The 23220-nt window shown below is 44.7% G+C and overlaps 1 long non-coding RNA gene across 1 annotated transcript in view; it reads left to right on the top strand.

Annotated features, from left to right (window-relative positions):
* Positions 1-1969: 1969 nt before the first annotated feature.
* LOC110296252 overlaps positions 1970-23220 on the top strand; it is a 30847-nt gene continuing 9596 nt past the window's right edge. Inside the window, exons 1-5 of the long non-coding RNA XR_002378165.2 lie at positions 1970-2199; positions 2844-2986; positions 11809-12063; positions 12903-13071; positions 20384-20556. This is a non-coding gene — a long non-coding RNA (uncharacterized LOC110296252). The remainder of the gene's footprint in view (positions 2200-2843; positions 2987-11808; positions 12064-12902; positions 13072-20383; positions 20557-23220) is intronic.

The raw sequence follows: 23220 nt of genomic DNA, 5'->3' as shown, positions 1-23220 counted from the left end.
TGATACAGGGTCTCTCTATGTACTCCAGGTTGTACTAAAACTTGCTATGTAGCCCAGGCTGGCCTCAAACTCATAAAAATCCCTTTACCTTTGCCTCATGTGTGCTAGGATTAAAGGTGAGCTCTAACATGCCCAATGATGCAACATTCTTAATGGACCATTCAGGCCCGAAACACCCACATTTGACACAATGGAAAAAAAGGGATTACTGTTCTAGTTATTATTAACTGTGAAGTCGACACTGCCTAGAGGTGTCAAAAAAAAAAAAAAAGAAAAAGAAAAGAAAAGAAAAAAGGTCTCAACTGAGTAATGAGCTGTATAAAGTTGGCCTGTGGGCAGGTATATGAGAGCTTGTCCTCATTATCTTAATTGATACAGAAGAGCTCAGCCCATTGTGGGTGGCACCATTCCCTGGGCTGAACAAAGAAGCTAGATGAATGGCTGGAACATCTTTCTTCCCCGGGACTTCCCTCCAGGTTCCTTCCTGCCCTGACTTCATTCAAAGATGGTTGCGATCTAGCCATATAAGCCAAACACACCTTTTCTTCCCTAGGCTGATGTTGGTCAGAGTGTTTTATCACAGCAACAGAAAGGAAACTAGNACATGTATGTTTAAGGAGAAGGTAGAATAAGGCGAAAGTGAAATAGGTTATTAGGTTTCTTTGCACGTTCAAAAAGATAGAACTGACTTACTCTGTCTTTGAAATAATTCTTCCATACCAAGTATAATATATAACATATATTTAAATATACCCAGATAGCAATATCGAGGTTCAAAAACAAGTTTTCAAGTACATCTGTTTTTCTTCAGTGCTGGGACTGAATCCAGGACCTCACTGATGGGGAGCCAGCACTCTGCCAACCTACAATACCGGTAACAACAAAAAAAAAACCTTCCAATCACGAAGATGAAAAGATAAAAACAAAATATCAATTCTAGTGGAGTGGAAAGCACGTACTTCAAAGCAGAACATGATTATGATCAGCTGCTTCTAGCTGGTGATTTTCAAAGTACAAACTGTGGCTCAACAAATCTTTGAGTCTCACTTTCACCTAGCTAGGGCACAGAGCGCCCCCTACTGGGAGTTCCCGACTGAATTAAAAAGCTCACTTTTAATATATACTTGAGTTTAACACCAATGTTTGAAACTTTAAGGGATTTTACAACTCATCGTCGTTTCTTGTACCCAAAAAGTTCATTTTCAACATTTCCCATCAGAACCATCCTAGCCTCACAACAAACGTCAGGGCTCTCATATCTCTCTGCTTTTTCACTACCTCTCCCATCATGCCTTCCATTCCCTCCCATCCTAGGTGAGTCTCGACCTGGGTGCTGAGAATAAAACCCAGCTCCTCTGCAAGGTGCTTTTAACCACGGAGCCAACGCTCCATCCGCCTCCCACACTAGACACCCGCACCTTCCAAATCCCCCTGAGGGACTTCAACCATGACCCCCTGAGCCCCCGCGAGTTTCCGGAGCTCGGCTGGGTGGGTGGGAANGTGGTGCGCTGGGGAGGTATAGATCGCTTTGGTCAGCGCCTGCCCAGAGGAGTCGGGAAACAGCATCCACAGCTCCTCCCTTCCCAGCCATGGCCTAGAGCGACTAGCTTGGGCACTGGCCACAGACAGAGTCTGGCAGTTCTAAACCCCACCCCAAGCTGACCACTGAATCCCTGGGCTCTGCCTCTCACACATTGTTAAGTTTATCCCTCCCTCCGTTATTGCACCACTCCTGAGCAACAAGCACCGCCCTCAGACTGGTGCCTCAGGCCCGAGCTCCGCCTCTTGCCTGCCTACGTTCCGCCCTCGTCCTGTTGCTCCCCAGCGGGCCCCGCCTCTCGAGCATCAAGCCCCGCCCTCAGTCTATTTCTCCACATCCGGGCTCGGCTCTCTGGGTCCCTGAGCTCCGCCCTCAGCCTCTGGCGTCACGCCGAGGCCCCGCCTCCCACGTGCCAGCGCTCCTCTCCCAGCGCTCACCGGTCCTTCCAACCGTCCTCAGGTTGCACGCGACCCGCAGTGACCTTCCACTGGGTAGGGGTGGGAAGCCGGTGGCTCCGGGCAGCCGTGATAACCCGGCACAGAAGCAGAGTCGCATTTCGGAGCGTCCACCCGTAACGCGGTTTTTCGCACACGGAGCCCGTAGTCCAGGGAAGAGGAGGCCAGGGCGGCCCTGGAGAGGTTGTAGGTGCAGGCGGATCGGTGAGCCGCTCGGAGCGGAACTCCTTTCCCTGACAGTAGAGTCTCCCCTCCCCCTCCGGGGACCGTTACTGGTCGCCTTCTGAAGGATCAATCTGGGATTGTCCCCTAAAGTGGCCGTAGGCACCGTTAGTCTAGGGCACGCTGGCTTGTGGCCTCAGAAGGTAGTGCTCTGGGGTACCACTTTTATGTAGGGATTGTGCCCGGGGCTGGGGCATGGGCGGGAGCTGATGTCCACAGGCAGTGCTAGCAATATGCCAAATGCACCAAGCACCAAGGCAAAGCCACAAGAATGCAGGTTCTTTCAGACAACCCAGTTTTGTGCTAAACCTCAATAGACTTTCTTTTGTCAGGACCATGCAAAGAGTGGAACACCAGCTATTCAGGATGTAGATGAAAGTCGCTCCCCAAAACTAAGAGTGGTGTGAATTATATTTAGTTCCTGCCTCCAAGGGTTTATTAAGATAACTTAAAATGCCTTTGAGATGACAAAAGTTAAGACTCATCATTTTACTTAGATTTTCCTCCTACCGTTATAATTTTAGGCTCTTTCATAATCCTACTAACATTTTACTATATATTATTTTTTCATTAATTCATCAATTTCATTTCATCCTGGCTATGTTCTTTCCTCACTTCCTTCCCAGCATGCACTTGTACCTGCTGTAGACTCCATTCCCTTCAGTACTACAACAGGATTACTTAATCCTTAGAGGATGTACAGCCAAACAAGGTGACTAGCCATCTGCCAGGAGAGCTTATTAAAAGATTTCATTTCTTGGGCATCCAGGTAACTTATCCACAAAAACTCATTGTTTTTTTAAAATATTATTTATGTGTTTTGGTGTTATGACATATATATGTATGTATGAACCCTTGGAACCCTGAAACAGGAGTTACAGACATGAGCTGCCATATGGGTGATGGGAATTGAACCCAGGTCCTCTGGAAGAAAAGCCAGTGTACTTGAGTCATCTCTCCAGTTCTGGGATTATTTTTCAAGACATTTCTCATCTGTGCCTTAAAGACTAATAGAACTGTAACTTTTAAGTGTATCTTTTTTTTTTTTTTAAGATTTGTTTATTATATGTAAGTACACTGTAGCTGTCTTCAGACACTCCAGAAGAGGGTATCAGATTTTGTTATGGATGGTTGTGAGCCACCATGTGGTTGCTGGGATTTGAACTCTGGACCTTCGGAAGAGCAGTCGGCGCTCTTAACCACTGAGCCATCTCACCAGCCCTTTAAAGGGCATTTTTTTTTTTCCTGGAAGAAAGGTTTATTGCATAAGGAAATCAATAGTGTGAAGGTAATTAAAATATTTTTAATTTATGCAAAAGTGTTTCATCTGTATGAAAGTTTTTGTTTGCTGCATCGTAGTATTCAAGAAGTTCTGGAGAATTTCAGATTTTCAAGATTAGGGACATTTAATCGTTTGGTTTTTTTATTTTTTGTTTTCTTTGGAAAGTTTTGGTAGGTTTACTTTCTATTACTTCCACATCTGGGGGGGGGTGTGTCTCAATATATTGCCTGTACCTGTCTCTAACTCCAAGGCACAAGCAATTCTCCTGCCCAATCATATGCTGGAATTACAGGATTGTGATTTCATAACCTTCTACCTATATTTTGATAAGACTTTGGATTTACAGTTTGATAGTGACATGGGATAAGAATTTGGGGACTGTCAAAAAATATATATGAGAACTTAGAAGCTTGGAGAGCAGAGTGTTATGGATTGAATTAGGTTCCTTAAAAACTTATATGTTAGCCTGGTACAGTGCCATATAAATCTATAATTCCAGCACTTGCAAGATAGAGGTATGAGAATTATAAATTCAAGGCCATTCTTGTATATGCATAGATAGATAGATAGATAGATAGATAGATAGATAGATAGATGGATATAGTGAGTTTGAGGCCTGGCTTGGCTATATGAAACCTTGTTTCATATATATGTATGTATGTATATATATATGTATCAAGAAAAAATCCCCAATGATATCATATGGTTGCCCTCACAGACTAATATAACCATTGTCAAGAAAGTAAAATGGCCCAGGTACAGGGTGTATGCCTGTCATCCCAGAACTCAGTACAGCAGGGCAAGAGCCTGGGTTACATAATGGCACTACCTGAAGAAGCAAATGGAAAGACAATACAGAGGGCTGGAGAGATGGTTCCCTGGTTCAGAGCTCTTACTATGCCAGGCATGGAATCAACCTTCTTTAATCCTAGTACTCAGGACACAGAGTCAGGCTGATCTCTGTGCGCCCAAGGCCAGTATGTAGAGGGGCTTTTTTAACCCCCGCCCCCCAAACAACAACAACAACAAGAATCAGCTCCTGTTGCTTTGCAGAAGACCTAGGCTTGGTCCCCAGCACCAACATGGTAGGTTACAGCCTCTTATAACTACAGATGAAGGGGATATGATCCCTCTTCTGACCTCCATGTGCACCACCACACCTGTGAAATCACACAGATGCATGCTGGCAAAACACTTGGACACATTAAATCTTTAAATGTTTTCTTTTTTTAATGATAATACAGATTGGGAAAACAATTTGCAAGCTCTGTCTCTTACAGTCTGTCTTGAATATATGAATAACTCTAAAGTCAACAAAAGACAACCCTATTTAAAAATGAGAAATGATGGTAGGCAAGTGACTAAAGTCTGTAATTCTAGCTACTGGGGAGGTTGAGGCAGGAAGTTCAAGGCCTGCCTCAGCAACTTAGTGAGGCCCTGTCTCAAATTTTAAAAAGGAAAATCAGGACAGAGGGTATAGCTCTAGTAGAACACTGAGCAGAGAGAGAGAGAGAGAGAGAGAGAGAGAGAGAGAGAGAGAGAGAGAGAAGGATGAGAGGAAGGAGTTGAAGAGATCTTTCTTTTCTTTCTTTCTTTCTTTCTTTCTTTCTTTCTTTCTTTCTTTCTTTCTTTCTTTCTTTCTTTCTATTTGCTTTTTTTATTGGATATTTTCCTCCTTTCCAGGTCTCCCCTTCAGAAACCCCCTATCCCATCCCTCCCTTCCCCTGCCTCTATGAGGATGCTCACCCACCCACCCACTCCTCTCTTCCCTCTCAGGCCTACACTGGAGCACAGAACACCCTCAGGCCCAAAGCCTCTCCTCCCACTGATGTTCAACAAGGCTACCCTTGCCACATATGCAGCCAGTACCATGAGTCCCTTCATGTGTATTCTTTGGTTGGTGGTCTAGTCCCTGGGAGCTCCGGGGGTGGTGGTCTGGCCTGTTGACACTGTTGCTCCCTTCATGGGGCTGCAAACCCTCTCAGCTCCTTCAGTCCCTTCTCCAACTCCTCCATCTGGGACTCGTGTGCTCAGTCCAATCAATGGTTGGCTGCAAGCATCTGCCTCTGTATTTATCAGGCTCTGGAAGAGCCTCTTAGGGGACAGCCATATCAGGCTTCTATCAGCAAGGACTTCCCAGCATCCACAATAGTATCAGGGTTTGGTGGCTGTATATGGGGTGGATCCTCAGGTGGGAGAGTCTCTGGATGGCCTTTCCTTCAATCTCTGATCCACACTTTGTCTCTGTATTTTCTTCTCCCTTCTAAGAAGCACTGAAGCATCCATATTTTGGTCTTCCTTTTTCTTAGGCTTAATATGGTCTGTGAATTGAAACTTGGGTATTCCAAACTTTTGGGCTAATATCCACTTATCAGTGAGTACATACCATGTGTGTTCTTTTGTGAGAGTTACCTCACTCAGGATGATATTTTCAAGGTCCATCCATTTGCCTGTGAATTTCATGAAGTCATTGTTTTTAATAGCTGAGTAGAATTCCATTATGTAAATGTACCACGTTTATGCATCCATTCGTCTGTTGAGGGATATCTGGGTTGTTTCTAGCTTCTGGATGTTATAAATATGGCTGCTATGAACATAGTGGACCATGTGTCCTTATTACATGTTGGAATATCTTCTGGGCATATGCCCAGGAATGGTATAGCTGGGTCCTCAGGTAGTACTATGTCCAGTTTTCTGAGGAACTCCAGACTGATTTCCAGAGGGGTTGTACCAGCTTGCAATCCCACCAGCAATGGAAAGGTGTTTTACTTTCTCCACATCCTCACCAGCATCTGCTGTCCCCTGAGTTTTTGATCTTGGGTATTCTGACTGGTGGAGGTGGAATCTCAGGGTTGTTTTGGTTTGCATTTCCCTGATGACTAAGGATGTTTCTTTAGGTGCTTCTCAGCTATTCGAGTTTCCTCAGTTGAGAATTCTCTGTTTAGCTCTGTTCCCCATTTTAAAATATGATTATTGGGTTCTCTGTAGTCTAACTTCTTGAGTTCTTTGTATATATTGGATCACATCTATCAGATGTGAGATTGGTAAAGATCTTTCCCCAATCTGTTGGTTGTTGTTTTGTCCTATTGACAGTGTCCTTTGACTTACAGAAGCTTTGCAATTTTATGAGGTCCCATTTGTTTATTGTTGATCTTAGAGTGTGAGCAATTGGTGAACTTTCCCCTTGTGTCCATGTGTTTGAGACTTTTTCCCACTTTCTTTTCTATTAGATTTAGTGTATTTGGTTTTATGTGGAGGTCCTTGATCCACTTGGTCTTGAGCTTTGTACAGGGAGATAAGAATGGATCAATTCGCATTCTTCTGCATGATGACCGCCAGTTGAACCAGTACCTTTTGTTGAAAATGCTGTCTTTTTTCCACAGGATGATTTTAGCTCCTTTGTCAAAGATCAAGTGACCCTAAGCGTGTGGGTTCATTTCTGGGTCTTCAATTCTATTCCATTGATCTACTTGCCTGTCTCTGTACCAATACCATGCAGTTTTTATCACTATTGCTCTGTAGTACAGCTTGAGGTCAGGGATGGTGATTCCCACAGAAGTTCTTTTATTTTTGAGAATGGTTTTCACTATCCTATGTTTTTTTGTTATGCCACGTGAATTTGAGAATTGCTCTTTCTAACTCTATGAAGAATTGAGTTGAAATTTTGATGGGGATTGCATTGAATCTGTAGATTGCTTTTGGCAGGATAGCAATTTTTACTATATTAATCCTGCCAATCCACAAGCATAGGAGATCCTTCCAACCTCTGAGGTCTTCTATTTCTTTCTACAGACACTGAAAGTTCTTCTCATACAGATCTTACACTTGTTTGGTTAAAGTCACACCAAGATATTTTATATTGTTTGTGACTATTGTGAAGGGTGTCATTTCCCTAATTTCTTTCTCAGCCCATTTATCCTTTGAGTATAGGAAGGCTGCTGCTTTGTTTGAGTTAATTTTGTATCCAGTCACTCTGCTAAATTTGTTTATCAGATGTACGAGTTATCTGGTGGAGTTTCTAGGGTCACTTAAGTAAACTATTATATCATCTGCAAATAGTGATATTTTGACATATTCATTTACAACTTGTATCCCTTTGACCTCCTGTCTAACTGCTATAGCTAGAACTTCAAGTACTATGTTGAGTAGATAAGGATAAGAAAAGGCAGCCTTGTCTAGTCCCTAATTTTAGTGGGATTGCTTCAAGTTGAAGAGATATTTCTTTAATGTTATAAAAGTAGCAGTAAGAACATGGAAAATTTATTGCATAATCATTTTTATAATGCATGTAAAACACAAATCAAAATTTTACTAAGATACCCCATGAAACTTTTAGGTTGTCTGAAAGAGAAAGTTTTGTGGAGGGAGATATGGGTTCCCTTATACACTGATATTGGAAATGTAAAATGATTTTAAGAGTCGTATTACAAAGAAAGCCCCTTTGAAAACCTATGGAATACTTCTTTGAAAATTCAGTTACCATGTGACACAGAAATTCCACTCCTATGTGTATAGCAAGGAGTAAAAATATATGTCCACTTCAAATTTGGTACACGGGTTATTTCTAGGGAGATTTCTCAGTGATAGAGACTGTGTTCAAGCCCCAGAACCAAAAAGAAAAGGTTAAAACAAATTGGTATGGACTAGAGACATGGCTCAGCAGTTAAGAGCACCGACTACTCTTCCAAAAGTCCTTAACTGAACTCCCAGCAACCACATGGCAGTTCAAGACTATCAGACACTGACTTCTGGTGTACAGATGTACACTATACATGCAGACAGCACCATATACATAAAATACATACACAAATGGGTACATGAGTATTATACTAGCATTATTCATCACTGTAACCATCAAATCAGAGAAAAAAAAATTCAAAGCCCCAGTGATTAGCTCCTGAGAATTGCCCTTACGATTTCACTGGTGTATAAACAGCTTGCTCAGGTATTTTCACTAATTAAAAATTGGAAGCTGGTAGGAATGAGGACTTGGCTACCTTAGCTGCATTCTAGATACAAGTCAAATTAAAATCAGTTCTATTTATCTCCTATGCAGAGACCAAGGATAAAATAGCAGTTATCACTAGGTTGTGGTTTCCTCATAGTGGAAAGCAAGCACACATGAGGCTAAGTCACAAAAACTCAGCTGGTCTGTTCACTCCCTGCCAGGAACCAAACCCAGGGCCCAGTGCTTTGTACACAAGCACTCTGGCATGGAGCTCCTGCCCCAACCCCTAGGAACTCATGGGAGGCCTCTGACTATGTATGTTATATGTCCTATGTAGTCACTTTAGTTAACTAAGGAAGCTGTGTGAGAAAGTTATGTGGGTTCCCATGGAGTAGAGAAGTAAACGGGAAGGAGAAGGCATGGTCAGTACCTTTCGGAAGACTTCCTAATACTGACCTACACCTCTGATATATTGGTGTTAGGCAAAAACTTAGTACATGTATCATCAGGATGGCTTAGCCCATGAAGCTGCTTGTCACCAAGCCTGATGATCTCAGTTGATCCCCTGAACCCACAGATCAAAGCTGAGAATGGATTTCTTCAAGTTGTCTTCTGACATCTACACATGCACTGCCATGCACATGTATACACACACACACACACACACACACACACACACACACACACACAGATATAATTTAGAAACTTTAATATGTGGTCACTACTTGTCTGAGGACAGAATGGAAATACATACAGCCTTTATTCTCATCAGTCACCCAGTTAAAATGAAGAAAGGTTAGCCCTATGTCATAATACACTCTTGTATGAGACACAAGGATCACGCATTTGAACCCAGCCCACTCTGTGTAGTGAGACCCAGTCTCCGAACCAAAGTCTATTAGTGAAATAAAGATTTGCTGCTGAGAAGAAAACGATTAACTTCTATTAGACTTTCTTAAGCTTTATTAAATTGTAAACCTCAATAGATAATTTATTTAGATGCCTCTATATAGAGGGTGAAATAGAAGACTCAACTGAAGAAAGGGTCTACAGTCAGTGTGGAGGCAGAAGGAAATGAAGTAGATATGGAGGAGGTGGAGAAGATTTAAAATGGAGTTTCTAATTGTAAATTCCACTAGAACCCCAGAAGGGAAGTTGAGAATGGATGTGAGTTTGTTTTTAAAAGATGTTGAGTTCTTTCTCCAAACTATTGAAAATTAGATTACTAGGTCAGAAATCACTAAGAATACCAAGGAGCATACATAAGAATACTTGCAACCTAGGTACATTGGAGTCAAACAGGGAACAGAAACCAAAGAGTGGGACTTAAAATTAGTTGCACTGGGTTCTTAGGGCTGCCACATCCAAGTGCTGCAGACCGGAAATTTATCATCTCAGGTTCTGGCCTGAGGATGTAGCATAGTGGAGGAATACATAGATACTTAGACTCCATGAAGTCCTAAATTCAGCATCCCTTCTTTCAGAAAAATTCATAGGATGTTGACAGAAGTATGCTAAAACTGTACTGAGTTTATGATATCTAAAACCTTTATTAGGGCTCCCTGTGCCTCTTCCTGGCTCTGATGATTAGCTGAAAATCCTTTGTCTTTGGCTTGCAGCTGTAACCCCCAAGTATCTCCTTCTCTCCTTCTTTCCCTCTTCCTTTCTCCCCACCCCCTGTGTGCTAGTAGGTTTATTTCAGGACAGGGTCATGTTATGTTTCCTGTGTGAGCCTTGGTTGCTCTCTTGAGGTCAAGTAATCTTGCTCCTTCAGTGTGTCAAGAAGCTGGGTACAGGTGTATGCTCTGTGTGGTGTTTTCTGCTTTTATGGAACACCTGCCATGGCTTGGAGATATAGCTCCATAGTAGAGTGTTTGCGTAACATGTTCAAAGTCCTAGGCTTAATGTTCAGCATAGATATAAAATAAACAAGCAAACAAATGACCACAGATACCAGCTCATGTGTAATTCCAGCAGTGGGAGGCTGATGCAGAAATATTTGTCAGGAGTTTGATACTAGACTGAGCTACACAGTAAAGTTGGGCTAGCCTGGCCTACAGGGAGAATAGCCTAAAACTCTAGATTCTTGTGTTTCCAGCCTTTCAAGTGCTGTGATTATAGATGTGCATATGTGGCTAGTATCACCTCCCCTTAACTAAGTATGTCAGCAATAACAGATGGTCCTCCGTTTATGGGGCTAAAAGCCCAGTGGGCTCATTTTAAATGGAAAGTATCTTAATCTAAAAGGCAATTAAGATGGACGTGGTGTCAGTGTTTGTAACTCCAGCACTTAGGAGGCTGAGGCAGGAGGATCTCAATGAACTCAAGGCCAGCTTTGAACTCAATAATGAAGCCCTTCCTCAAACAAACAAACCAAGCAGTTAATACCCAAGTGCCTAAACCTTACAGCATGCCAATACAGTGCCTTGTACAGTATCTGGTATTTCCCTATCTGAATGCGTGACTGAGAGCTGAAACTTCTGTCGTTGCCCAGCCTCACAGAGAGTATAACAGGCTCAGCTCTGAATGCGTCTAAACTGTGCTCTGTCTGCCCTGCATAGGGGTGGCTAGTCTCCTGGGTTTTGTGGGGATTTAGAAGGCTGTTCTCAAGACTACCAAGGAACCAGAGGATGGGTGATAATAATCAAGAGGAGAAATGATTGTTTAAAAAAAAATAGCCAGTATTTTCTTGTACGGTTTAAATTGGCTGGGTGATTTTTCCACCAGCCAGTATGAAATAGAAAAGGCTAGAAAGTTTTGGTAAGTAGAAAAGTAATTTCTTCCAGGATGATATTTAGATATTTATTAATATCTACTCATAGATATTTAATGCCCTATTCCCGAGAGTAGTACATTCTAAGAACAAAATGAGTCCTTACTGACTTCATTACACCACAAAAGATGCATATGAACACCTTAAAATCTTAATGGACATGGTTGTTTGTAGAAGAAGTCAGCTTCATCATGCCCCATTGACACAGCCAGTGTAACCATAGAAATCTCAGGACACAGAATTTTATAAGTTCATTGTAATGACCAAGGCAAATAGATGCCTACTTGTGTAACTGACAGTGTATCTCAGGAGACAAGATGAACATCTCATCTGGCAGTTTTCTGGGACTAATAAAAAGTAATATGCAATAAGCTAGTTTTGGAGAGAAAAGTCTCTTTGATGGTAAATTAGAGATCACACAGTCTTCTAAGCACCTTCTTAACAAGAAAATAGATCTAATTAAGGAGATTTATATCTAATTTAGTTCTATACCTCCTTTCCAGTTAGTACTAGGAGAGGAATGAGCGTGTGTGACCAAAGGTGACAAACTTCATTGAATCTAAAAAATTTATAAATCTCATATTACAGGGAGGAGTCAAAACAAAAGCTCATGTTACCTTGCAAAAGATGACAAAGCTTTTGAAAGTAAAAATTCCCAAGCCAGTGACCATTGGAGAAGCCTGGCCAACATTTTGTTGAATATTGTGTCCTGAGTCTCTAACCTGCTACCCTCTGAACTGAGACCTCAAGTGCCGGCCCTGAAAGGAAGAAAAAGGATGACTTGGAAGCAGGGCTGCAGAGAAGCACCTCAGCAGGCAGAGGCCATGTTTTGATCACATGCTGGTAACTATTTATAAATGAGAGAGGAATTCTATTTTTTTGCCTGAAATAGGCAAGAAAATGGGAGCTGCAGGATGGTTCAGGAGTTAAGAACATTTGCTTATGTGGAGGACCGAGGTTTGATTCCAAACCACATGTTGGCTCACAGTGTTCTGTCAAAACAAGAACTTCGATACTGTAGCTCCAGTATCAAAGGTCAGCTGGTATCCTCTGGCCTTTGAGGGCACCATGCAGGCAAAAGTGTAGTGAGCATGCAGATACATGTACCCAAACACTCATGTATAGAAATGTCAGCAGGTGGAACAGTAGAAATAAGCTCTCCTGTCAACAAAAGAAGTTATGTAAAATTTTTCACAAAGCCCAAGTCGTTATGTATAGCTAGAGGTATCCAGATGTACCACCACCAAAGGCCCATTTCTGGATCCATTCTCGAGAATATGGAGACGGCACTTGGATAAATGAGGTACCACTGAAATGGCCACTCTCTTGAACTTAGTGAAAACCTTCCCCTGGCTTCCATAGCACTAGAGAAGCCTTTTTTTTAAAGGGTCCCTATGAACAATGTTCTCTGATTTGAGTGCCAGAAAGTCTCTTCTCATTGTATAAATATAGCTACTTACACACACCCATTGTTAGTGACAGAGCCATCCCTCCCAGACCACAGGGAGCACATCTCCCATAAATCATTGTTTCTCCTATCCATACAGCAGTCATTTTCTCTCCATTAAGAAAGCTAATACTGTTTAGAGGCCACGTTCAAAATAGGAAAAGGCATTTGTGGAGCTTGTTCTTAGCACAGAGAGCTTCAGAGACCCCCAACCATTTCCTTCTTTCTCCTACAGCTCTGTGTCCTGGGGCCATTGCAAACCAACCCAGCACTGCAGAAAAACAAGTCCAGCAATGAAATGCTTTAAAAGCTGTGACAGCAAGCTGGATACAATGTCTCATACCTGCACTTGGGAAGCTGAAGCAGGAGGACTGCTGAAAGTCTGAGACCAGCCTGGGCTACATGTGAGACTGTCTCAAAAAACACCCCCCCCCCCAACAAAACAAAACAAAACCAAAACGAGAAAGAAAAAGAATAACACGATGTCCTGGTGTCAGTGGCTCTTGGATCACTCTAGTTTTCTCTACTCTGACTGTATCAACAAACTAACTCCTTAGAAACCACCATGTGGCGATGTGACCTGCAGATGCCTCAGAAATAGCTACTGTCTGGCATCCCGGTCGAGGTTTTGCATGATTTCTTTCATGGCTGCACATGCTTTTCTTCTTAAGGCTTTGGCTTGGCCTACTTACTAGAAGTGTTCAATGGCACACAGATGCTTTCTCTGTACTGTCTATTCTCACTCTGTCTAGTTCCGCATTTGATGTCGCTATCTTCTCCAGATACTAATGCCAGAGTGTTGACATAGGCAGAGTTCATACAGCTTTGTATTGTGCTTAAATGTCTTTGGGTAAATGCCTGTCTACATAATCACTCATCATTGTAGGCCTTGCATCTGTGCTGGCCGTGACATCCATAGTCAGAGCTGGGTGAGGCTCTTCTTCAAGGAGGGACATTACAAGAAAGCCTCTGCTTTCTCCTCCCTTGTGGAACTTCATGAAAAGCTTGGCTGAATAAAGCGCAGGATGGTTTCTCTGAGTCCTGATAGGATGAGAACTATATCCTTGCATAGTCCACAGAGCTTCAGGTCCTTTGTCTGCCCTTAGAGGTATGTCTGCTTCTTTCTCGCCACAAGTCGGAAGCCCAGAAGCACCAGAAAGTGAAGGTCCTTTTTAGAGAACGTAGTCTCTTTTTCTGGTGTGACTACTTTTGTTCTCTGTCTCTCTCCTCTCTTTTATGTTTTAGCCCAGGCTGTCATAGAACTTATCATCCTGTGGCCACTGCCTCCTGTGTGACCAAATTGCATGTGTACACCAGCATGCCTGGTTTTTGGGTTTGTGCATGCTCCACAAACACTCTACCAATTGAGCTATATCCCAACCTCCATTTTGCTTTCTTTATGAGGGTCCAGGTTTTCAAATTGGCCCAGTTACATGCTTGTGTGAAGAGTCACAGAATGCATTGGTCAATGCCACTCTGCAATTCCCTTTCTTAAAACCATATAATAGAGTTGACCATTGGCTTGCTTTGGTGAGAAACCTATGTAGAGAAGCAAGGTAGTCCAGAAAGGAGGCTGGGTCTGTTGCAGTCAATGGGATACTCTTTTGTTTTTAGTCTGAGAAGTGCAATCTATTGGAGAGAAAGTTTCAGTTGCCCAATGATCAGAAGTCTGAGAAAAAAATGCTTTCATAGGTGCTAGCTGGTGACTGTGTGTGGGAAAGAGAAGCTGGAAGAGCTAGGCTTGCCCTCTGGCCAAGGGACAGTGCTGAAGGTAGCAGCCTGACAGTGTTTGGGTATGGGGCAGTGCTGTTGCCCACATCAATCTGTGTGATTGATTGTGCTCAGCCTTTTCTTCTCTGTTTGAGATAATCTTGCACTATTACAAAAAAAAAAAAAAAAAAAAAAAAAAAAAAAAAAAAAAAAAAAAAAAAAAAAAAAAAAAAAAAAAAAAAAAAAAAAACACACCAAACCAAACAAAAACAAACAAAAAAACCAAAACAAAAAACTGAAACAAAATACCAGATTAATAGCTACATTTTGTTGTTTCTTTGAACAAATATTGAAATAGGACCATTTGGGTGCAGGTCTGATCATTTGAATCTGAACAGCACCAACTGTAAAGGGCATCTTTTCTCTGCATTGTAGTAGTAGCTATATCAAGGTTTGGTGCATGGAATGATTCTGGGAGGACAAACGGCTGGTAAATCACCATTGAAATGACCACTGGCTTGGGAAATAGGTAAAGGTGTCATTTGATATCCTTTACCTGTAGAGAGACCTTTGTCCTTTCTGCTTCATTAGTGACATTTTTCTTGCTGGTATAAGTGCTGGTTCTACTTCTGATAATCTCCGTGTTTTGGGAGGGCACTGCATTGCCTCTATAGCCCTTAGTGGTAAAAAGCCCAGAGGGAGGAAAGCTTTGTGTCTACTGTACAGCTGATGCTGGCCTCCAAGCAGCACTGATGGTGCTGCAGCTTTCTTGGAGCTGCTGCTCTAGCTTGGTACCAGCAGCTGAATATGAGGCCCCGAGATGGTTCTCTCTTGACCCTTCTCTTAGAGACTGGCTTGGACTCAGCTGGCTGCCTCATTTCATTGTCTGCATCTTTAGGATAATTGGAGTCAGTATTGCTCAGGGTTAAAAGGCCTTCCAGATAGGCTGACTGACATTATAGTAGTCCATGAAGGTTAAGGCAGAGCCCATGTTTCTCCCACCCTGGCCAGGTTTCTTTACCAGCCAATGCTCTGGTCATCAAAACCAGCATTTGCCTCACTTTCCAACCTACCATACAGGAATCATTCATTTGGAAGCAAGACATATGTGAGGCATTTTTCCTAGGATCACATTTACTTGATAACTGACTCACAAATGAAGTTATTTGTTCTATAAATATCCTATAGCAAGTTTTGGTCAAAAGTTACACAAGCGTCAAAATTATATTTTCTGAGTCTATTTTCTAGTTGTAAGTTGGAGGAAGTAGGAGACCAAAGAGAGCTTTGATGTCCGTACTGCTAAGTTTAGACGCAGTCATCTGATTGGATGAAGAATGTTTTTCAATCTTCTGAAATCCTCTAGACAGGTATGCCAGGATTTAACATTGGTTTTGGGAAGCTGGTCTAATATTCTTTGGGTCACAGTACTTTTCATCATGTAGACCTCCATATCACACAGTCTTGATGAAGCTAATCTTCCTAGAAGAGTTTTCAGGTTCACAGTCTAGGTGTACTTGGACTCTAGACATTAGTTTATCCTTTCACTCTGTGCAGGAATTCACATTGGCCAATGGCTTGAATTGCCTTTTGTGAGGGGATGCTTTGGTTTTTAAAAATTCAGACATCCGAACATATCAAATAGGTTTGGACACATGTCATTCTCACAGATTTCTAGGTCAACATAGGGGAAGGATGTGTGAGCAAGTTGTGCAGGGGAGGACCAGGAGCCCACCCAGAGGCCCAGTTGACTGCAGGGGCTCTAACACTCTTCTGACCTGCATTTGTCTGGTGATGGCTGTCATAGGGGGTGATCTTCAGGATGATCCGGCACTGCTTCTCTTGGGCAGCTCTTCCATGAGGAAGGAAGCCTGGGTGTTGGGAGGGGTTACGGAATCCTTTAATTCTCATGGCAGGAGTGCAGTGTCTAGAAATGGCTTGTTTGGATTCCATAGGATAGTTGTTCACAGTGAGTGGCTATGCTGCTGCAATTTCCAGGGTTAATCCATAACTGGTTATGTTCTTCTAAACTGGTCACCCCTAATGGTGCTAAGTGTCAGGATGGTGGAGTAGTCTAAGGCTCCAGCCTCCGGTTAGGCCTCTCTACCATTGGGAAGGCCCTGATGATCACATCATTTCCTGTATCTGAATTCATTCCTGTTACAACTTTGCAGTTATCCCACTTCTGAGATGGCTGGTAAATATTTTGAGGAGAATACCCTTTGCGTTGTTGTTCTCTGTGTAGACAGGTTAAGACTGTAAATAACATGAACCAAGATAATTAGGGATTTCCTGGGGCAGCAGAATTGTAGGGTAAGAAACTAGAAAGGCCGAGAAACCATCGGTCCTTCTATTCTGGAGAATTATAAGTGGCCTGCCATGTACATATCCTACACTCCCCTACCAAGGAAGTTATGGTGTTGGTGCTGGGTCTCCTACTTTATCCATATAGCTTGCTGCCTAAGTAACAGCCAAGTGTATTTTATTTTGACCACAGTCAACATATCACTGAATGGGAAAGGTGCCATTTGCCTCCACAGGCACTCTGCAGTACTACTTAGCTGTCCTATTGCAGCAGATAAGAAATAGCATAATTAGCCTCAGGACAACTCTAGAAGAACTTTCTCTGGTTTCTCCTACTCAACAGTTTTTGCAGGAATTTTCTAGAGTGGAGGGTATTCTTCCTGTTTTCAGCAAATGTTTTCATTTTCTTCAGTTGCTAGTGGCCACTTCAGGCCAGTGTACCCGTCTCTGATAACTTTGGAGCTGACCATACCAAGGCCATCTTGTGGGACCAATGTGGACAGGGAAAGGTGATTCCTTAATTCTTGTCTCCTTGAGGCTGAGGGTACCTGATTGTGGATCTAGTGACAGCTGGAAATGTCAGGTGGCTCAGGGATCACTTCTATACTGGTTAGGAATGTAAATACCACAAAGCTGAGTTATTGAGAATTACCTGGGCTGAGCAGAGAGTGTAGGGTAAGAAGCAGAGAAGGCTGGAAATCCTTGTATGGGTCACATGGCCAATATTTACTGAAGCTTCATGGCAACCAGTGCATGTGTAGGGAAAGGATGCACGTTGGTCTAAGGACTACGGTGTGGAAGGCAAAGCAGGAAGCACCCACTGTTTCTTTCAGGATCTTGTCACTGTTCTCAGTACCTCTCAGGATCCAAAACATTGCTTCCTTGAAGAATATCTTGCAATAAATCTGAGCCAGATTGAGACTCTATGTGGCTAAGACCACAGGCTAGTAGATAGAAGTACTAGGCCTCAGAACATAATTGGGCAACATTGAAATTTGTTTACCTCTGTTCCACCTGCACGTGATCACAGCAGGGACATGAAGGAGACCTTGCAGTACATTGCATGCACGCATGGACACATTCAGAGGGACTGGCTCTGTGAGACCTTCTCCCAGGAGGCTTCCTCATCTCTTTCCACACTGCAGTCCAGGCCAGGGTTTTCACCCTTCCTTGGGGAGAGACCAGCCATACCATTCTGGTTGTGGCCCCTCAGGCTTCCTGGCAGCCCTGGTGCCTGCTCTCTGCTTCCTTCATCCCCATACAGAGCATCTCTGAGTTGGGTCCATTCCTCATGTCCCTGTCCTCTTTTCTGTTCTCTTCCCTCTGTCCATGCTGATGCAGTCTGCACTCAGATCCACCTAATTCTTGCCTGGAATACTGCAGTCTCCTCTTCACTGGCTCTCTCTCTCGCCATGCTATTCCCAGCCTTAAGATGCTTCTAGGCAGCGTGGTTCCTGTCGGTGAGCTCTGAGCTCTGCAGTGGATCTGCCGGACTCCTGAGCCTCAGCTTCCTGTGCTCCCTGTTCTGTCCACTGTGCTCCCTGCTCTGCCTCTGGGCTGTGGTCACTGCTCCTGGGCCATGGATCCTCTCTCCTGCCCCCACCCAGGTGCCCACTGTTTGCCCAGTCAGGGCTCTGCAGACCTCTGTCTAGCCGAGGTAGTCTTCTTTCTTTGCCATTCCTGTTTGTTCTAGGCCAGCTGTATCTGCATATCCTTGTGGGTCCTCACTCTCTGAACACCTTCCTGGGTGCCCTGGGGCTAAAGGAAGGAAGGAAAGGGGGGATGGATGCCCTTAGCATGGGCTGGAGTGTTCAGCATGGCTGGCTTCTCTCCTGGACTGTTCTTTCTTCGTCTCCTCTGCCTTTTGTTTACACTGGGCTGAGTCCACTGCTTCTGTGCAGAATACTAGAGGCCACCAGTCTTGAGGAAGAAAAACCTGGGTGATCCACAGTTCTCCTCACAGGCTGATGCCACCAAGTGTTGAAGATGTGCCTTTTCAATTCCTCTTTACTTTATGGCCTGGCTCACTCTTCACTTGAAAAATTCCCAAGTCCAGGCTTGTAATGTGCTGTATCCCAAACTAGGGCAGGAGTGCACAAAAATGCAAAAGTAGCCTGGTGATGACCCAGTGATAGGAAGCTTGCCTGGATGCATGCCAAGGCCTTGGGTTCCATCCCTGATGCTACAAGTTCATAATATCAACAAATCAGTGCTAGCCATTTCCCAGCCAGGCTTCAATCCCATGACTCAAAGATAGAAGCTGTCGTGTCAGGCCTGCATACTTGTCTGGCTCTGCACTCTTGGTTCTTGCCAGCAGCCCACCTTTGCCCTTTTCTACCTCTCCAGACACATAGAGCTAGGTTCCTGGCACTGACTCTTGCTAGTTGCAGGCTTAGGCTAGCCTTTCCCTGTGTCCACCCAGGACTTGTCCTTTAACTTCATGCTGCTTTCAAGCCACACCTTCCTGACCAGCCTCGGGAGCACCAAGAGCTCCTCTGTTGTACTGAGGATCCACTTCATCAACGTCGGCTCCATCGTCCTGTGTAGCAGCTGATAGTCTATGGATCTGAGGAAAGCCAAGCCATCCAGGAAATTTCCTGTTCCCAGAGTCCCTGCAGAGTTGTGAAAATTGTTTCATTGCACCGTCTTCCTCCGTGGACTAGGAGAGCCTCATGGTTAGCCATTCCTTAGTGGCAGGCCAGCCTGCTCTCCAGGACAGGTGACCTGAAACCCTGCAGAACACATCTCCATTGAGTTTGGGCCCATTGAATGATGGTGTGAGCACTTGTCACTGAAGGCTGCTCCCAAATTCCCCAGCTTGTGCTTAGACCTGTCAGTCAGTGTTCTCACTGACATAGCTGAGTACTCAAAGATGGGACTCCAGATTCCACGTGCTTGTCTCACCTGTGTCGGGTGTGAGTCTGCTTCTGGATTTCTCTACACATCTGGTACACCAATGTTAGGGCAACAGTGTGGCCAACTCCAAGTTCTGGACCCTGGACTTTGTTTTTGCTTCCTGGAGCACCAGTGTGACCTGGACAGGGTAGGTGCTCAATCCTGGAGGCTGGGCCTTCTCCCCTCTCCTTTAGCTTCTTGCCTGTTCCTCTTCAGGGTTTATTGTAGCTTCCTTGGTCTTCACCAGCCTCCTCTTGCCTGTCTTACCTTCTATCTATAATCTTCCCTCTTCTCTCTCAGCTCTTAGACTCCTCCCATGTCCCTTATGTTCCCCTCTTGTTCTCATGTGTCCCCTCTTCCCATCCCTGGTCCCCCTTTCCTTCCCTCTGCTCTAGCTTTTGCCCACAGAAAGCTAAGGAACTTCTGGCATCTGATCCATGTCTTTAAGGACGCTAGCAGGGTAGAGCAGGCTGGCCCTGGTGTGTCCCCTTCAGTGACTAGGACCTGAGGAAGGAGAGTCATCTGAAAAGACCAGAGTAGCATGAGGAGGTGGGAGGCATGCACAAAGGGATGCTCTCACATTCTCTAGCTTAGGTTTTAAACTGATGTCTTTATTAATCAAATACACATTTACTCAGAAAATCCTGTGTGAAAGCAAACCTTTCCCATCTCTTTTTCCAGAAGGGAAAGATGGTGAATCATGGTGAAGTAATTTGTCCCAGGTCATGAATGGGGTGGATGCTAGAGCTGGCTCTCTACTCTGATACCCTCTGGGTGTCACTCTCAGATGAACTACCCTTCTGTCCACAGTAACACACGCACCTGTAAAGCATATCAGCCAATCAAGCCCAGGCTACAGTTAGCATTGTGTGGAAGTCATCATGGACATCTACCAGATCAATCACCAACTCCCAGAGATGGGTGGCCTCAAGGAACTGTTCGAACTGAGATTCGCCAATGATTTGATCTTCATGAAACGCTGGGTAAGCCCTGCATTGGGATTGTGGAAAGGGAGCGTTGTTTCCTAACTGAGGCAATCAATCAGAAGAGGGGCCCACACACAGGAGCCCGCTGCAGGAATGGGGCCAAGGTTGGAGCACTGCAGGTGGGTGGAGGTCTTCCTTTGGGTGATTTTCTTCCCCTCCCTGTCTTATTCTCCCTACTTATTCTTTCTCTGTGCACTGGGGTGGAACCTAGCACCTCTCTGCTAGCCTCGCTAGCTAGCATTCCTCGACTGAGGTGCATGCTCTTAGCCCAGGGTCTCTGGTGGTTCCTATGGCATCCAGGCAGGAGCAGGAAACAGGACAAAGGAGGCAGGATTGCTGGGATCAGGAGCAGTGGGAGCAGGAAGGGAGCTGGCACAGAGCATGCCAGCTGAGCCTTGTCTTCCCTGCCTGGTGCTGGTCCTTAGTCGTCCCTCCAGTGTTCTTCTTGAAGTGTTGAGCTAGACTGACCTTGGAAATGAATAGTGTAGCTGAAGGTTGCATCCTGTCACTGCTGCAGACCAGTACTCCTAAAAGGAAATACCGTGTCAACCCCCAAGCAGTCCCATCCATGATGTAGCCTGCTCTGTTCTCCTCCCCTTACTCCTGGGTAGGGTTGTGTGGCTGGAGCTGGCCCACAAGACACCTTTAAGACCAGGAGGCATAGAACCACCATCACAGCTTCTTTCCAGGGCCTAGAACACACAGAACAGGCATAAAGGGGAGGCCAGGCCAATAGCCAATAAGAGCAGGTAGTCTTTCAGGTCCCTGAGTGAACATCAGCTGTGGACCATTGGCTGTGTCTGACACTAGGCCTGGGAGGACCATTCAGACCCCTCTTGCCACTCCTCCACTAACACACAATGCTCTTGAGCTGTACCCCGCCTGCTGATCTTTCTAACATGGTTGTTATTGGTAACAAGAGTCTTTTTACAGTGAAAAGCATTAACTTTGTGTCACCTTATACCCTAGCTGCAAACCCCTGGAGTAGTGAGTTTTAGCTGCGTGTTCTGAGTTCTGTCTTCTGAGTGCTAAGAGCCAGGCTTCTCTGAGCACTGCCACCTTATGGACAGTGAATTGAAGTCAGAGAGGGAGTGCCAGAGGACAGGGCATTTAGCAGCCTTCACCTGTTTTTCCTAATGTAGGAGGGGCTCAAAGGCAGAAAATGCAGTGGGTAACATTTGCCAGTAGTGAGAATAAAGTCAGTGCCGGGCAGAATAAAGACCTGTGCCCTGGCCTGTTCCCTCCTCCTATCACTGTCTGCTGTGGGCTTGGGTACATACCCATAGGAAGGAAACCTGTCCAGACCAGAAACTGTTGCCTGTCTCACGGCCAGCCTTCCTCCCCCTGCCCCTGTTTGCTCAGTCTGTCTGCCAGGTGCTGCAGGGCTGATGAGAACCTGCCTAGAAGGAGTTTTAGGCTAGCCTGGTCTACACAGAGAGAGTTCTAGGACACCCAGGGCTACACATTATAAATATGTCTGTAAACAAACAAATAAACAACAACAAACCTGTCTAGAGCAGGGGCCACTTTGGCTTCCCCCAATCCAAGCTGTCACCTCCCTCCCCTGAGTGTTCTTATTGTTCTGATGGGGCTGTAATAGTAGCTCTGTAGCCTGCCGTGGCTTATCCCCACCCACTGCCAGTGGCATCAAGGTGCAGCAAAGGAGGGGATGGGGTTCTTAAGGCCCAACTCTGAGGAGTACTCTGAGTCCATCAGAGATGTGTCCTTCTGTCCTTGGTAGGAAAAGGAGCTAAACCTATCTGTGTACTGGACAAAGCCAGGACCGTACCTTAGGCCTGTTCTGCATATAGCCTGCTGCCCTCTTCTGGGTCTGACATATCTCCCAGGCACATACCATTCCATGCCAATGAATCTGAGGCTCCTGCCCCTGTGCCCATTCTACAGCAGACAATGGCCATCTGAGCTCATTTTTCAGTTACTTGATCCCCATACCTGTTCTAGGCCCAGTTTGTGAGGTGTCTATCTGAACCTCAGAGTATGGCAGCATTCAGAAGGGTGACCAGTGAAGAGGCTGGCTGTCTTGGACTATACCTGCTGGGAGAGGCAGTGTTGGGCTCTGGAGAGCAGTGGACATGCTGTGTGGTAGGTCTCCTGTGGCAGTGACCACCATCTCATGAGGTTGTATATCCCAGCTCCAGAGCAGGTGCTGGGACAAGTATGGGATCCACCTCCATCCCACCCACTGACTACTTTTGATCTCAATCATAAATTCCTTCATAGTTAAAAAATAAAAATCTTTTTCCTCTTTCAGCCTAATGGTCCCCAACAGTGCTGGGCTGGGACTGGGTAAATGGATGTCTTAAAGCAGTTCCCAGGGTAGGAGGTGATGTCCAAAGGTCTATTGTGGAGATGGGGTCCTGTAATCAGGGAAGGGTTAGGTGCCTCTGTGTCAAAGGACCTTCTCATAGTGCCACCCAGAGGTAAGAGGTGCAACAGCTGCGTGCAACCTTTATTCAAAGCCAGGATGTCAGGCATTGGGCTTTGAGGAGACCTTGCTCCCTGTCCCAGGGACCTTCCACTGGTCAGATCATGAAAGCATGTAAATATGAAGGGGTGTGGAAGGAGCTCCTGGAGCACCTAGATAGGCGTGTGTGTGTGTGTGTGTGTGTGTGTGTGTGTGTGTGTGTGTGTGTGTGTGTG

This window comes from Mus caroli, chromosome 6 (assembly GCF_900094665.2).
Source record: "Mus caroli chromosome 6, CAROLI_EIJ_v1.1, whole genome shotgun sequence".
Classification (NCBI taxonomy): domain Eukaryota; kingdom Metazoa; phylum Chordata; class Mammalia; order Rodentia; family Muridae; genus Mus; species Mus caroli.
Note: the sequence above shows the minus strand (reverse complement) of the source record. Positions and strands in the feature narration are given on the sequence as shown.